Genomic DNA, 16615 nt, shown 5'->3' on the forward strand with positions numbered 1-16615 from the left:
GGATAGACCTCTCTGCCCCGTCGGAGGAACGCACCAGGGGCCTGCGGCAGGAGATCAACTACTTGGTGGCTCACTCGCTATACCGCCACTCTGAGAACTTGGTCAACGTGTTGGAGCGCGTCGCTCTGCGCGTGATCCAGGAGATCATGAGCCACCAGTACTCGCCGTCAGGACCAGCTCTCGGGACGCATCAAGGAGAGTTGCCACTCCAGTCCCGTCCGCCGCTGCCATATGCGTTGGCAGCACCAGCTGAAGTGCCGGCTACACCGGCATTCGTCGTCTACAAGACCGGTGGCGACCCTAGCGACTACCAGTTCTTGGCTGAGGCGCCCAAGGAGATCCCTCAAGGATACGCGTGCACGTATGTGCCAGATTGTGGCAACTGGGCTCTCTCAAACCAGGCCACGACGTCAGGGACTCCGGCAAAGACAGGAGGAACGTCAGCGACAGAGCTTGAGAAGCAGACGTGGCTAACAAAATACGCCACCCCGGCGAACCTCCAGAGAGCAGCTCCTGCAGTTGGCTCAGAATCAGAAAAGCAAGCGTGGCTGGCTAAGTACGCCACTCCGGCAAATCTTCAGAGTTCCACTCCTACAGCCAGCACCGCGGATCAAATCAGCACGATCCTGAGGGACCAGTTCGGCATGGTGCCGAAAAGAAGGACGATCGGCTATTCCAAGCCGTATCCCGACGACTACGAATTGGTCCCACTACCACCTAAGTATCGGCTCCCTGATTTCTCCAAATTCAGCGGAACGGATGGCTCCAGCTCCATCGAGCATGTAAGCCGATACTTGGCACAGCTTGGAACGGCGTCAGTGTCGGATCCATTACGCGTGAGGTACTTCTCACAGTCCCTCACGGGATCGGCTTTCGGGTGGTACACCTCGTTGCCGCCGAACTCGATCCAGACTTGGAAGCAGTTGGAAGAACAGTTCCACATGCAGTATCACTCAGACGCTGCCGAGTCTGGCCTTGCCGATCTAGCACAAGTACGTCAGAAGCGTGGAGAAACCGTAGCGGAATACATCCAGCGCTTCAGAAATCTGAGGAACCGATGTTATTCGGTTCGTGTAACCGAAAAGGAAGCGATCGAGTTGGCAGCGGCGGGCCTTGCTTCGAGATCAAGGACATGGCCTCCCAAGCAGATTATCCCTCGCCGGCGCACATGGTTCGAAACTATCAGCATATGAACAGCGCCACCCGGACTGTACCAAGACAAGTTCAAGCGTGCGGTAGTCCCGGTCGATGCGAGAGGAAGACGAAGTTCTGCGGGAGACCAAGAAGTAGCAAGTGGCTGAGTGGACCCGGGGAGGAGCCCCCGTGTCCCGCAAATGGGTAAAGCCACCAGGGCCGCCTGTGGGATTTGATTTTGACGTGACCAAGACTGAACAAATCTTCGACCTCCTGCTCAAGGAGAAACAGTTGACGATTCCTGAAGGTCTCAAGTTCCCCACGGCGCAAGAGCTGAACGGAAAGCCGTACTGCAAGTACCACAACTCGCTCTCCCATGCCACCAACGACTGCAGGGTGTGGCGTCAGCACATCCAAGCGGCGATAGAGAAGGGGCGGCTAATTTTCAACCAGTACGCCATGAAGGTCGACACCCAACCCTTCCCCGCCGTTAACATGGTGGAAGTCACCTACCCTAAGGGTTGCCAGCCAGGTCCCTCGTTCAGCATCAACATGGTAGGACCTGGGAGCCACTCTGGCAAGGATGGAGATGAGGGCAGCTGCTCTCATACCAAGGACACAGAAGAGGCCGCTCCACGCGATCGGCTCCATCATGATGGCAAGCGCTACGTCACAGAGGGAGAGGTGAAGAATATAAGATACCAACGACCTCTCTCTGATCACCTCCTCAACAAATATGTGAGTCAGTACGACCAACGCCGACGGTCCAACTATGATGATGAAGGAGATCGTCTGGCTAGAGAAGCCAGAAGACATCGTCGGCATGATCGCGATGAGGAGGAGCACGAGCGCCGTGCCACGGACAAGTCAAGGGAGCAAGATGACAGCGCCAGACACTGGGACTGCCCTTTCTTCAGACACTGCTGGGATTCAGGAATGAGCCGATTGCCCACAATCGGCAATTGCCCAGAATGCAACAAGAAGAAGAAGGAGGCAACCAACGTGTCTGTGTTCGAGCGTTTAGGGCCTCTCCCGCCACAGAGCAAACGTGCTGAGTCCCCTCGATGGGCAGATCTTGAAGATTCTGAGGACGAGGGACTAGAAGAAGAAGAAGACAGGTACCACCGTCCAAGGTGGTGCCCTGACGGACTCAGCCGTTCACAAAAACGCAGGGTTCAGCGGTTGCGCGGCCTGGAGGAAGCCGAAAGGTTATACCTGCATACGCTAAGGAAGGCACGACCTGATCTGGCTGCGAAAGTTCAGCGAACCCTGGACGAAGAGGGTCGTCCACGGAAAATGGAGTGGCGTCCCAAGCAAAAGAAGGCCGATGATGAAACATCGGCTGGCACAAACATGGTGCTCGTCTTGCCGACAGAGCTTAGTGCTCCACGATTATACGATGCACTCAAGGTGGACGACGGCAGGCGCATCAAGTCAGAGGTTGGGTTGGTTTTATCCAGCCTGACCGAGTAGCAAGATTAAACCAATGAGCAAACAAGGCGAGGCTGATCCTTGGGATCGGCCCCAAAATTTTATGGAGGGACATTACAAAACCTTCATCGAACAAGCAATGTGGAGGCCGATTCCAGCAATCGGCCAAAATTATCCTCTGCACATATTCTGCTTGTGTTCAAGCGACGATCCACTAGGCGGCGGCCACGTCGGCAGATGAAGGTCAGCATGAATCCTTGCGAAGTCGACGTGCAAGTGCACTGCCCTGACTACCCATGAAAGCCGATATCTGCAGTCATCTGGCAGATTCGGCTCGGGGGGCATATAGCCAGATGAACATGTGCGGATACACATGTGCAAACATGTGTGCAATGAAATACTGGGGGCTGATAGGAGAAAATCGGCCAGTAAAAAAAATTTCACAGCCGATGCAAGGGCATCGACTTTAGAATTGAAAAGCAGCCGATGCGCAGCCATCGACTCCAGTGGAATTATGCGATGTTTATCGAGTCTCCACCAAATCCAGGCCAGCGACGGTGCCTACTGTTTCCTCAGCTGCTTCGAGCCGATCCGGGTTCCTGAACCTTTTTGTCGAGGATTTCCAATCTTTGGGGCTAGTTCAGCTGAAACGGAAGATTATCGGCTGTCCGAGGAAGAAAGAGGATCGGCTTTGGCGCATTCTCTCTTACATTCTCGCCTCGAGTAAGGCTCGGGGGGCAGCAGGCTCGAGTAAGGCTCGGGGGGGCAGCAGGCCTGGTGGATACTCTGTTTTACTCTGTTTAAAGAGCCGATGGGGATACCATCGGCTGATCCTTCATTGCAACCTTCTTCACAATGATGAGTACTGAAGAGGATTATTGGATTTGGTTGGAAAAGTTCAAAGGTTTTCCTGAAGATCCCGCATTTTCCACCAGATTTAGAAAATCATCGGTTGAAGAAGGGAAGGGTGAATTTCAAAGGGCCGATGCGGTGCTATCGGCTCATTACGCATTGGCGAAAGGGACGAATCGGCAAGATCAGTAGACGAGGAAATCGGCTCAATTAAACTCAGAAGAAATCTGCAAAGTCAAATTGGGGAAAAATTCTTCATTGATAGGCGAGGTTTCTTACATAAAAAGCTAGTTTCTCTCAAAAGGGAAATACTAGGGGATACATTGCCCCATCTACTACTGCTGGCCCTACTCTCGAGGTCCTATCTACGGGCCATCACTGCCCTCGTCGTCGCCGTCATCGCCGCTGTCGGCGCTGCTCCCGGCGGGCTCGTCGTCGCTCCAATGGCCGCCGACCGGGCCCTCGTTGTCTTCATCTTCTTCGTCAGCATCGTCCTCGTCGCTGTCGAAGTCGCTAAGGTTGCCCGGCCAAGGGCAGAACCGCTTGGCCGGCGGCTCGTCGGGGGAGCTGTCGTCGTCGTCCTCTTCCTCCTCATCCACCCCCTCGGAGGAGGTGAAGTCATCCCAGGAGAAGCGATCGTCATCGCTCTCCTCTTCCGATTCCCCGTTGGCGAGGAAGCGGAGGTCGCTCTCCCCGTCCGTCGAGGACTGGTCGTCCTCGGACCAGATGGAGAAGTCATGGTTTGACTCCTCCCCGGCTGCAATGGCGCGACGGATGTTCGCCGCGTGGACCCTTGCCGGGTTGTACTCCGGCGTCGGCTCACGGGATGTGGAGGACTGGCTGGAAGGATCCGATGAAGCAGAGGAGGAAGAAGACATGGTGGCTAATGCGAAGGAGATGCAGAGGAGAACTGTTCGTAGCGGTTAAATAAAGGGAGATATAGTGGAAATTCAATGCCACAGCAGTTTCCGAGGAAGTGGTGCCTAAAGAAAAGAAAAAAAAAACTGCCAGATCACGCGGAGAAGTTGAGAAGGCAGGGCATCATGATGGAGGATACTGCAAACGGTTCTGCCACGACATGACCCGACGAAGGGAAACATAGTGATTTTGGAATTACCAATTCCAAAACCAGGGGGGCATGTGTTATCACCAGAATTTGACCGAGTCAGAGGTGGGCCACGATTGAGACAGACTTGAAGATATACATGGAAGGGAGAACAAGAATTGGCCTTATACACGAAGCTGGGCTGAATTGCCCATGTATCTGTAATATAGTAGATCGCATCTTAGATTAAGAGTTAGAGTTTTATTCGTGCACGGTTAGGTGCACGTCTGAATTAGAAAGTCCGCTGGACTATAAATATGTATCTAGGGTTTATGGAATAAACAACAACTCACGTTCAACCCAAAACAAACCAATCTCGGCGCATCGCCAACTCCTTCGTCTCGAGGGTTTCTACCAGGTAAGCGACATGCTGCCTAGATCGCATCTTGCGATCTAGGCAGCACAAGCCCCACGTTGTTCATGCGTTGCTCGTACTGAAGCGTCTTTGATGGCGAGCAACGTAGTTATCATAGATGTGTTAGGGTTAGCATAGTTCTTCGTATAATATGCTTACGTAGTGCAACCCTTGCATGTCTAGCCGCCCTCACATCTATCTCAGGTGTGGGGGCGGCACCCCGCTTGGTCATGGTTTAGTAGATCTGATCCGTTACGATTGCTCCTTGTTCCGCAAGGATTAGTTTAACATCTGCAATAGTTAGGCCTTACAAAGGGGTGGAGGATCCAGCGGCACGTAGGGTGGCGTTCGCAAGTCCTAAACAGGATGTTCCGAGGATCAACTTCATGTTGGTTTTTAGGCCTTGTTTAGGGTCGGCTTACGATCACCGTGCGTGGCCGCGAGGCCCAACCTGGAGTAGGATGATCCGATTATGCGGTGAAAACCCTAAATCGTCGTAGATCTCATTAGCTTTATCTTGATCAAGCAGGATCACCATATATTCGTGCACCCCGTACGAATCATGGGTGAATCGGCTCTTTGAGCCGATTCACAGGATAACCTGAGAGCCGATCGAGGCTCGTATTTAATGTTTACGTGTATGCCATGCAGGAAACTAAGCGAGGCATCCCCATCACCTTCCTGACCAGGTATAGGTCAGGTGGCACGCCCTTGCACTTCGCATCGGACGTGTGACCAGAAGAGCATTGCGGGCCGTCGCTCGGAGGGGTCTCAGCCAGCCGCAGCTCTAGGCTCTTCCCGGCTCTACCGTGTTGACCGTCGCTGCCCGCCGGTGGGTTTTGGCAGAGTAAGCTGCTGGCTCATGGGTCCCGCATGTCATCCTCTACGAACAATAAAAGTTTCCTTTCTTGGAGTTATTTTTGACCCCTAATTTCTGGCTATTTGCCTTTTTCTTTTGATCCCCTGCCCCCTTTGAAACGATGAGGACGCTGTTGGCAGGTCGGTCCCACATGTCATCCTCTATGAACAATAAAAGTTTCCTTCGGTGGATTTATTTTTGACCCCTAATTAATTTCTGGCTATTTCCTTTTTTTCTTTTGATCCCCTGCCGCCTTGGAATTGTTGAGAATGCTGCTGCCTCATTTTTCTTTTGGTCCTGTGCCGCCTTGGAAACGTTGAGACCGCTGCTACAAAATGGGACCCGCATGTCATCCTCTATGTACAATAAAGTTTCTTTTCTTGGATTATTTTTGGCTCCTGATATTATGTCACTTGGCTTTTTCTTTCGATCTCATGCCGACTTTGAAACGTTGAGGATGCTGCTGCCTCATGGGTCCCGCATGTCATCCTCTCAGAACGATAAATGTTTTCTTTTCTTGTATTTTTTTACCAACTGATTTTTGGCTTTTTTTTATTTTCGATCCCCTGCCGCCTTTGAAACGTTGACGATGCTGCTGGCTCATGGGTCCCCGATGTCAGCCTCCCCGTACAAGAAACATGTGATATTTTATTTTGCAGACAATAAACGTTGTATTTCGCTCTGAGCTATTGCAAACGGATAAATTAAATCTTTATATCTACATAAACAAACTTATATGTTGAATCTCCTTGTTTTTTGTTTTTGCGAAGCATAGGACTTTCCTGTTTTTTTTAGAAAAATTCGACCTTTCCTGTTTTGTAGTGGGCTGAAATTGTACGAGTCAAAAGGCCCAGCAGGATAGTTCGAAGGCCCAGATGTCCAGATACAGCCCAATTGAAATCTTTCTTTTCTTGGATTTTTTTTCACACCCTGATTTCTGGCTACTTCATTTTTCTTTCGGTCATGTGCCGCCTTGGAAGCGTTGAGACCGCTGCTATAAAATGGGACCCGCATGTCATCCTCTATGTACAATAAAGTTTCTTTCTTGGATTATTTTTGGCTCCTGATATTATGTCACTTGCCTTTTTCTTTCAATCTCATGCCGACTTTGAAACGTTGAGGAAGCTGCTGGCTCATGGGTCCCGCATGTCATCCTCTATGAACAATAAAAGTTTCCTTTGTTGGATTTATTTTTTTCCCCTAATTTCTGGCTATTTGCCTTTTTCTTTTGATCCCCTGCCCCCTTTGAAACGATGACGACGCAGCTGGCAAGTCGGTCCCACATGTCATCCTCTATGAACAATAAAAGTTTCCTTTGATGGATTTATTTTTGACCCTAATTAATTTCTGGCTATTTCCTTTTTTTCTTTTGATCCCCTGCCGCCTTGAAATAGTTGAGGATGCTGCTGCCTCATGGGTCCCGCATGTCATCCTCTCAGAAAGGTAAATGTTTCTTTTCTTGAATTTGTTTACCAACTGATTTTTGGCTTATTTTTCTTTCGATCTCCTGCCACCTTTAAAACGTTGACGACGTTTGGCTCATGGGTCCCCAATGTCAGCCTCCCCATACGGCCAATTCTCTTTCTGCAAAGGTTGTATTTCTAGATAGATAAGGTGGATTCGAATCTGCCATGGTTCAGGCAGCTCAGGTAAGCCTTCTTGCACTGATTAATGGACGTAGTGTATAGCAAGGTCAAGACATGTGGCTCGGTGTAATGAATCTATTTGAATCATGTTGTGGGTTCAATCGATAGTTCTCTAACAGGTCAGCCAAAATAGAAATTAAGTTTTTTTCTAAAACGGAAATGCAAATTAAGATGAACACAAACATTAGTTATCATAATAGCTGATCATATATACATACTTGCTAAGAGCAAAAGCTTGCCGGAGTTTTACCACCCATACAATTAATTAGCAGTTCAGATAAGATAACCTTATATAAGTATAACTACAAATGCATTTGCTAAGGGCTCATGGGGCAACGAGAACTAGACAACCGCGAACTTTATGACCAGCATGTCACAGCGGCATCGAAAGATCTTGACCTTCAACTTTGATCCAATGCGAAGTTTGGCACCATCAATGAACTTTTTCCACCCGGAAGTAACAGCCAAGCGGCCATCTGTGGGACTGACGAGTACCGTCCCTCCACGGTGAGACCTTCACTCTCCATGACGAGGGAAATCTTGCCCCTTCGGCCAGCATTGAGATCCTTGGCGATACTTTTAGGCAATTTCTGATTCAAAGCAAGAGATACCACCAAAAATTAGTCAATGGCACCAATGCACTGAACCATGTGAGACTTTGAGCAGAGAAGACATCAAGATAAGAGCAGTTATGCTGTCATATACTCACGAACATAGCCTTCAGATGCGTCCTGGTCACCACACGGGTGGCCACAGCAATGAGCTGAGACCTCGGTGATCTGGCTGGGCAGGTGCAGGAGCCTGGGCTGGTACACGAGCTGGTGCCGACGCAGGAGACTGGGCAGTGTGCGAGAAACGGTGCCTCTAGAGGAACCGGTGCTGATGCAGAGATCTGGGCAGGTGCGAGAAACGGTGCAGCTAGAGGAACCGATCTTGATGCGAGAGCCTGCTGGGCAGGTGTAGTATATGGGGCCTCTACAGAACCAATGCTGATGTAGGGGACTCCGGGTAGATGCGAAACGGAGTCGGGTACAGGAACAGGTGCTGATGCAGGAGAGTGGGAAGCCGGTGCTGGTGTGGTTGCCCTTTGTGACATCCGCTCATGTTCCATCAGGGGATCTGCAGCTTTGATCATGTTATACCCAGCAAGCTAGAACAGAGGGAATGGTTTAGAACAACTGCTCGGAAACAGCTTATCAAAAGATATGAGTAGAAAAAAGTTACATATTATATATTTGGAAGTGTCTCCAACTACGTAGCGATTACGTATATCTGCCCGTTTGAGTTTCTGATCCTCAGCTCGTCGCCCTTCTTCAGACCGTAGTCAAAAGCAAACTTTCTCCAATCATGTCCATACAAATATGTGATGGCCTGCGTCTTGTAGACATACACCTCATAGACCGTGTAGGTGTTCATCAATTTGCCATTGCCATGCATAGTGAAAGACCCTTCATGCGGACACATCTGGTTAATCATAGGACGAAGTTCACAAGGTACAGTCTGCATGTGAAAATTGATACAAATGTAAGAAGCAGGAAGACTAAAAACAAGACTTTACTATATGCCAATTCATGCTAAACCACTGAGAATACATACCTGTAACTCTGTGAAGGAGCTACTAGAAAGGTAGATAGAGCCATAGGAGGTGTTATATGCGGGGTATGTACATGCACTACAAGAAAAGTTGCCATGGCCGACGAAGTTGAAGTCGCGCCGTGGTTGCTGGTGTACATGGCCGACGATTTTGGTCCCTCCGTGGTGCATGTCAAAACTTTTTTTTTTCTCGTTTTTGAGGCCACCTAGCCCGACGAAAGCGGCCAAAACGTCGCGTATGGTGGCCCGGGACGTGGTGCATCGCGAATTCTCGGGTTCGCCGGCCGAGTCAACGCAAATCCGCCCCGCCGAGGGATGTAGGGCCCAGATGGCAGCCTCTCTGGCATTGTTTTTTTCTCGATCGCGCCATCTCGTTCAACGTTCTCCGATCGAGCCGTTTACGATGCAGGATCATGGGTCCCGCATGTCATCCTCTATGAACCAAAATTCTTTCTATTATTGGATTTTTTTTGACCCCCTGATTTCTGGCTACTTCCTTTTTCTTTTGATCCCTTGCCGCCTTGGAAACGTTGAGACCGCTGCTGCTAAATGGGACCCGCATGTCATCCTCTATGTGCAATCAACTTTCTTTTCTTGGAGTTTTTTTTGGCACCTCAAATTTGGTCACTTGCCTTTTTCTTTCGATCCCCTGCCGCCTCTCAAACGGTGATACCGCTGCTGCTAACTGGGACCCGCATGTCATCCTCTATGTACTATAAAACTTTCTTTTCTTGAATTATTTTTGGCACCTCATATTTGGTCACTTGCCTTTTTCTTTCGATCCCCTGCCGCCTCTCAAACGGTGATACCGCTGCTGCTAAATGGGACCCGCATGTCATCCTCTATGTACTATAAAACTTTCTTTTCTTGAATTTTTTTTGGCACCTCATATTTGGTCACTTACCTTTTTCTTTCGATCCCCTGCCGCCTCTCAAACGGTGATACCGCTGCTGCTAAATGGGACCCGCATGTCATCCTCTATGTACTATAAAACTTTCTTTTCTTGAATTATTTTTGGCTCCTCATATTTGGTCACTTGCCTTTTTCTTTCGATCTCATGCCACGTTTGAAACGTTGAGGAACCTGCTGGCTCATGGGACCCGCATGTCATCCTCTATGTGCTATAAAAGTTTCCTTTGTTGGATTTTTTTTCACCCGCTGATTTTTGGCTTACCTTTTTCTTTTGATCCCCTGCCCACTTTGAAACGTCGAGTAAGCTGCTGGCTCAAGGGACCCGCATGTCATCCTCTATGTACTATAAAACTTTCTTTTCTTGAATTATTTTTGGCTCCTCATATTTGGTCACTTGCCTTTTTCTTTCGATCTCATGCCACGTTTGAAACGTTGAGGAACCTGCTGGCTCATGGGACCCGCATGTCATCCTCTATGTGCTATAAATGTTTATTTTCTTTATTTTTTTTCACCCTCTGATTTTTGGCTATTTCCTTTTTCTTTTGATCCCATGCCGCCTTGGAAACGTTGGGTAAGCTGCTGACTCATGGGACCCGCATGTCATCCTCTATGTACAATCAACTTTCTTTTTCTTTTGATCTCAAGCCGCATTTGAAACGTTGAGACCGCTGCTGCTAAATGGGACCCGCATGTCATCCTCTACGTACAATAAAGTTTCTTTTCTTGGATTATCTTTGGCTCCTGATATTTTGTCACTTGCCTTTTTCTTTCGATCTCATGCCGCCTTTGAAACGTTGAGTAAGCTGCTGGCTCATGGGTCCCGCATGTCATCCTCTACGAACAATAAAAGTTTCCTTTCTTGGAGTTATTTTTTACCCCTAATTTACGGCTATTTGCCTTTTTCTTTTGATCTCCTGCCCCCTACGAAACGATGAGGACGCTGTTGGCAGGTCGGTCCCACATGTCATCCTCTATGAACAATAAAAGTTTCCTTTGATGGATTTATTTTGAACCCCTAATTAATTTCTCGGATATTTCCCCTGCCGCCTTGGAATCGTTGAGGATCTTGCTGCCTCATGGGTCCCGCATGTCATCCTCTCGTAACGGTAAATGTTTATTTTCTTGGATTTTGTTGACCAAACGATTTTTGGCTTATTTTTTCTTTCGATCACTGCAGCCTTTAAAACGTTGAGGACGCTGCCGGCTCACGGGTCCCACATGTCAACCTCTATGAACAATAAACGCCGAGGATGCCGCTGCCTCATGGGTCCCGCATGTCATCCTCTCGTAACGAAAATGTTTCTTTTCTTGGATTTTTTACCAACAGATTTTTGGTTTATTTTTCTTTCCATCCCCCCGCCTTTAAAACGTTGACGACGCTCGTTGGCTCATGGGTCCCCGATGTCGATCTCCCGTACAAGAAACATATGATATCTTGATTATTTTGCAGACAATAAACAATGTATTGCGCTCTGAGCTATTTCAAACGGATAACTAAATCTTTATTTTTACATAAACAAACTTATATGTTGAATCTCCTTGTTTTTTTGTCTTTGCGAAGCAGAGGACTTTCCTGTTTTTTTAGAAAATTCGGAACTTTCCTGTTTTGGAGTGGGCTGAAATTGTACGAGTCAAAAGGCCTAGCAGGATAGTTCGAAGGCCCAGATGTCCGAGATGCAGCCCAATTGAAATCTTTCTTCTTGGATTTTTTCACCCCCGATTTCTCGGCTACTTCATTTTCTTTTGGTTCTCGTGCCGCCTCTCAAACGGTGAGACCGGCTGCTGCAAAATGCGACCCGCATGTCATCCTCTATGTACAGTAAAATTTCTTTTCTTAGATTATATTTGGCTCCTGATATTTGGTCACTTGCCTTTTTCTTTCGATCTCATGCCACGTTTGAAACGTTGAAAAACCTGCTGGCCCATGGGACCCGCATGTCATCCTCTATGTACAATAAAACTTTCTTTTCTTCGATTTTTTTTGGCACCTCATATTTGGTCACTTGCCTTTTTCTTTCGATCCCCTGCCGCCTCTCAAACGGTGATACCGCTTTTGCTAAATGGGACCCGCATGTCATACTCTATGTACAATCAAGTTTCTTTTCTTGAATTATTTTTGGATCCTGATATTTGGTCACTTGCCTTTTTCTTTCGATCTCATGCCACGTTTGAAACGTTGAAAAACCTGCTGGCTCATGGGACCCACATGTCATCCTCTATGTACTATAAAAGTTCATTTTCTTGGTTTTTTTTTCACCCTCTGATTTTCGGCTATTTCCTTTTTCTTTTGATCCCCTGCCGCCTTTGAAACGTTGAGGACTCTGCTGGCTCATCGATAAAACTTTCCTTTCTTGGAGTTTTTTTACCCCCTAATTTCTGGCTACTTTCTTTTTCTTTTGATCTCAAGCCGCATTTGAAACGTTGAGACCGCTGCTGCTAAATGGGACCCGCATGTCATCCTCTATGTACAATAAAGTTTTCTTTTCTTGGATTATCTTTGTCTCCTGATATTTTGTCACTTGCCTTTTTCTTTCGATCTCATGCCGCCTTTGAAACGTTGAGTAAGCTGCTGGCTCATGGGTCCCGCATGTCATCCTCTAGGAACAATAAAAGTTTCCTTTCTTGGAGTTATTTTTAAACCCTAATTTCTCGGCTACTTCCTTTTTCTTTTGATCCCGTGCCGCCTTGGAAACGTTGAGACCTGCTCGCTAAATGGGTCCCGCATGTCATCCTCTATGTACAATAAAATTTCTTTCTTCGATTATTTTCGGGTCCTGATATTTGGTCACTTGCCTTTTTCTTTCGATCTCATGCCGCCTTTGAAACGTTGAGGAAGCTGCTGGAGCATGGGTCCCGCATGTCATCCTCTATGTACAATAAAAGTTTCATTTCTTGGAGTTATTTTTTACCCTAATTTACGGCTACTTCCTTTTTCTTTTGATCCCTGCCGCCTTTGAAACGTTGAAGACTTTGCTTTGGCTCATGGGTCCCACATGTCAGCCTCTATGAACAAGAAACACTTCCTTTCTTGGAGTTATTTTGTACCCCTAATTTACGGCTATTTGCCTTTTTTCTTTCGATCCCCGATCGCCTTCTAAACGTAGAGGACGCTGGCGGCTCGTGGGTCCCGTATGTCAGCCTCCATGGACAATAAACCTCTCCTTTGTTGGATTTATTTTTCACCCTCCGATTTTGGCTATTTCCTTTTTCTTTCGATCTCATGCCGCCTTTGAAACGTTGAGTAAGCTGCTGGCACATGGGGCCCGCATGTCATCCTCTATGTACAATAACCTTGCAAGATCTTCGAGCGAAAGAGCTTGTATTAGTGGGACCCATATGTCAACCTCTATGTACAATAAAAGTTTCCTTTCTTGGATTATTTTTAGCTCCTGATATTCGGTCACTTTCCTTTTTCTTTCGATCTCAAGCCACCACTGAAACGTTGAGTAAGGTGCTGGCTCATGGGACCCACATGTCATCCTCTATGTACAATAAAGTTTATTTTCTTGGATTTTTTTTACCCCTGATTTTTGGTCACTTGCCTTGACGCTGCTGGCTCATGGGTCCCACATGTCAGCATCTATGAACAATAAACCTTTCCTTTGTTGGATTTATTGTTTACCCCTAATTTCTGGCTATTTGCCTTTTTCTTTTGATCCCCACCGGCCTTTGAAAACGTTGAGGAACCTGCTGGCTCATGGGACCCGCATGTCATCCTCTATGTACTATAAAATTTCTTTTCTTGGTTTTTTTTTCACCTCTGATTTTTGGCTATTTCCTTTTTCTTTTGATCCCCTGCCGCCTTGGAAACGTTGAGTAAGCTGCTGACTCATGGGACCCGCATGTCATCCTCTATGTACAATCAACTTTCTTTTTTGGAGTTTTTACCCCCTAATTTCTGGCTACTTTCTTTTTCTTTTGATCTCAAACCGCATTTGAAACGCTGAAACCGCTGCTGCAAAGTGGGACCCGCATGTCATCCTCTATGTACAATAAGTTTCATTTCTTGGATTATTTTTGGCTCCTGATATTTGGTCAATTGCCTTTTTCTTCCGATCTCATGCCGCCTTTGAAACATTGAGTAAGCTGCTGGCTCATGGGTCCCGCATGTCATCCTCTACGAACAATAAAAGTTTCATTTCTTGGAGTTATTTTTGACCCCTAATTTCTGGCTACTTCCTTTTTTCTTTTGATCCACTGCCGCCTTTGAAACGGTGAGGATTCTGCAGACTAATACAAGCTTTTTCTCTCCAAGATCTTGCAAGTTGATAGATTAAATCATGGAATTATTAGGATATGTTTTAAATTTCAAATCCACTTTATGAATTATTAAAAATACCGTTATCCATGTGGGTATGGAGCGAACAAGGATTTTCATATTGGGCATGAGCAGTTTCAAAAATGGGAACCCAATAATTCAAAATAAATAAAAACAACTTTTATGTAGAATCTCCGCGTTTTTTTTCTTTTGCCATTCATAGGATCTGTGTTTCATTAGAAAAGGGCCGAAATTGCATGAGCAGAAAGGCCCATTTGTAGTTATTGGGCTTCGACAGCCGGAGCAAGTAGGCCGATAGCAATTACCATGTAGATGGCCGTTGGCAACCCAAAGTGAAATATTGGGCCCAACAGGGGAAGGCTGAACAGTCCTATATTCTAATTGGAAGGTGGTACATGGCGTAAACCTGCCAAAAAAAAAGATGGACACGGGTTGCTGAAATTTGCCCATCTGCGCCTAATATCGCCGCTGCGGCTCCGCTTCCGCCGCCGCCGCCATGCCTCGTCTCGCGTCGAGCTCGCGGTACTGCCGCGTCTCGGGCACGGGGTACCGCGGCGTCCGCGCGCGCCCCAAAGGTACGTATTACGCGGAGATACGTGACGGCGGCGAGCGCATCGGCCTCGGCACCTACGAGACCGCGCACGAGGCCGCGCGCGCGTACGACGCCGTGGCGTGGCTGCTCGGGCGCCCGCGATCGTCGATGAATTTCCATGACGTGTGGACGCGCCAGCAGGCCGAGGATCTCGCGCCGCCGCCGTACATCGTTAGACAGAGGAACAGCACCGCCGCCGCGAGACGGAGCGCCGTTTGCGCATCGCCGAGCGGGACGAGCGCGCGGCGCGCGAGTGGGCGGCCCGCTTCCCCGAGGACGTTGCCGCCGAGAACGAGCACTTCCGCAGACGCGAGGGCGGAGAAGGCGACGAGGCGGGCAGCGAAGAAGGAGGACCGCGCACGACGGAGGGCGGAGAAGGCGACGAAGCGGGCCTTCATCGAAGCGCAGCTCGCCGGGCCGACCACCATTGGCGAGGACGACCCCCGTTGGATTGACCTCTTCTCGTCGGATCCGGTGTCGGGCACGACACCGGACTCGTCAGATGTCGAGTTTTAGTTTAGTTTTATCGCACTACTTTGTAAAAATATGAACTACGGAGTATCTATCAAGCTAATTTTATCCTATTTTATGTCTATTTCTAGTCTTTGTTTGATCTTCTGTTTTACTGCACTCTATTTTTCATTATATTCTCGTTTTTGGCGCTGCATTTATAGCGCCTCGAAAATACGCTGTTTCAGCCCTGCATTTGGCCGCCACGGTTTGCAGCTTCCGGTGAAGCTATTGTCGGCTCCATGCGCAGACATCAGCCATTCAGCCCACGAGCGCCAAAATATAGAGCCAACTTCTGGAGTTGCTGTAATATGTTCGTCGCCAGGATCTTACCTAATTAGTTAAAAAAAGATGTTAAGCGTGGGATTAGAAAAAAAGATCTTCATGTTTTTTTCCTAGCTATCCTAGTTCGGACTTTTTATTGTGTTGGCTAGTGCATGAAGCTTGACACCTGTATTATGTGATCCTGATATGAGGATAAGAACACCTTCAGCTTGCATTGCTAATGGTGTCTGCTGCAGCAGTGGCGTACATTCAATGGAGACTGATGCAAGAGAGTTGGTACTGGTGAGCCTACACTTGACATCATCGTGCCACCTGAAGTAGGTGGTGTATTGGGATTAGACTGATAAGCATAGCACCTTGCAAAGAACAAGATGATGCTAGTGTTGGTTAACGTGATTTTACGCCAAAAGTCATGTATGCTCAACGGTGCCGTACCTAGTTTGGATATTGTGTTGTTACCCTTTTGTGGTTTGGTGTTTGTCCAACAGAGAAAGCTACTCTTTTCCCGTGTAAGTGTTATTATGTGAACAAAAGTTGTGTGTACATATATATCGGTCGAGAGAACCAAGATTGCATATTCTTGCCTGGTTATAACACATAAGTCATAATAACAATTAAAGAGAAAAGGAACATTTGCCTTTGCAATATGATTGTGCCAAGTAGATTAGATAACCAACCACAAACATTACAGTCAACAGCCAACGCAAGCGACAGTCCTCAGGAAAGCTCCATCATACAGGTTGACACCACCAGCCTAGAAACCATAAGAAAGGTAGCTCCACATCACAGTTCCACGACAAAGACATACCGATCATAAAACATATATCAAGTCAGGACAGCTGCACCACTGGGTAAGCATCCATGGGGTCTGGCTCAAGAGCGAAGACTGTGTGAATGCTGCAAAATGTGGCTCTTGCCTCACCCCACCCATACATCTTATCATGGAACCTTACCAAATCAGCATGAATCATCTTGACATAAACATAGCTCCTCTCTCCATGCTGATGGGATTGAACAATGCGCCGCTTGCGGTGCTCACGGCTTGTCAAACGGTATGCGGAG

Source organism: Lolium perenne, chromosome 5 (assembly GCF_019359855.2).
Source record: "Lolium perenne isolate Kyuss_39 chromosome 5, Kyuss_2.0, whole genome shotgun sequence".
Classification (NCBI taxonomy): domain Eukaryota; kingdom Viridiplantae; phylum Streptophyta; class Magnoliopsida; order Poales; family Poaceae; genus Lolium; species Lolium perenne.